This window comes from Nycticebus coucang, chromosome 18 (genome assembly GCF_027406575.1).
Source record: "Nycticebus coucang isolate mNycCou1 chromosome 18, mNycCou1.pri, whole genome shotgun sequence".
NCBI classification, from domain to species: domain Eukaryota; kingdom Metazoa; phylum Chordata; class Mammalia; order Primates; family Lorisidae; genus Nycticebus; species Nycticebus coucang.
In genome coordinates, this window is record NC_069797.1 from 27,539,977 (window position 1) to 27,541,244 (window position 1,268).

The 1,268-nt window shown below is 40.8% G+C and overlaps 1 pseudogene; it reads left to right on the forward strand.

Moving 5' to 3' along the window:
• The first annotated feature begins 345 nt into the window (after positions 1–345).
• On the forward strand, positions 346–1,268 carry LOC128570725 (olfactory receptor 1A1-like; annotated as a pseudogene).

A 1,268-nucleotide genomic window follows, 5' to 3' on the forward strand; every position in this document is an offset into this window, starting at 1 on the left:
AAAGTGTGCCACACATAAATTGTGAAATTTAAACATTCTAAAAATTAAATTAAAAATTTAAATATATGATTAACTTGCAGATGTTTGGGTGGTAGTGCTGGGATTCAGGAAGACCTCTGATTTACAGATTGTTCCTTTCTCAGATGTAAGTGTCCAGGACAGCTATGAATTAATTTCAGTGACCAACCAGAATTTTCCCAATTAAATGCCTGTCTGAGGATTTAGTAAAACCAGGCACAGACACAGCTGATCTCCAGAGTCAAAAATGATGGATAAGGAAAATCATTACATAAAATAATTTTCTAATAATTCTGGATCCTCTCCCCTTTTCCTGCTGAAGAACCAATGAGAGAAGTAAATCAGTCATCCACCCTGCAATTCATCCTTCTAGGAGTTAATGGTCAACAGGAACAAGATTTCTTCTTCATCCTCTTCTTATTCATTTACCCCATTACATTGATTGGAAACCTGCTCATCATCTTGGCCATTCATTCTGACATTCGCCTTCACAACCCCATGTATTTTTTCCTTGCCAATCTTTCTTTGGTTGACATCTTTTTCTCATCTGTACGCATTCCTAAGATGATAGCCAGCCACCTCTTGGATAGCAAAATCATCTCCTTTGGGGAATGCCTGACACAGATGTATTTCATGCTTGCCCTGGCTAATACAGACAGCTATATCTTGGCTGTGATGGCATATGATCGTGCTGTGGCCATCAGCCGTCCACTTCACCACACAACAATTGTGAGTCCAAAGTCTTGTGTTCTGCTAGTTATTGGATCTTGGATGGTTGGAAATGCCAATTCTCTCCCCCACACTCTGCTCACAGCTAGTCTATCCTTCTGTGGCAACAAGGAAGTGGCCAACTTCTACTGTGACATTGCCTCTTTGCTCAAGCTGTCCTGTTCTGACATCCACTTTAATGTGAAGATGATGTACCTGGGGTGGGGGTTTTCTCAATGCCATTATTATGCATCATTATCTCTTATACTTGGGTTTTTTCCACAGTCTTGAGGGTTCCATCCACTAAGGGTGTGCTGAAAGCCTTCTCCACTTGTAGTTCTCACCTCACAGTTGTTTTATTGTATTATGGGACAGTCATGGGCACATATTTGCGCCCTCTGACTAGGTATGAACTGAAGGATGCAGTGATAACTGTGATGTACATCGCAATGACCCCAATGTTAAATCCTTTCATCTATAGTCTGAGAAACCGACATATGAAGGCTGCTTTGCAGAAACTCTTCAGCAAGAAAATCTCCTAA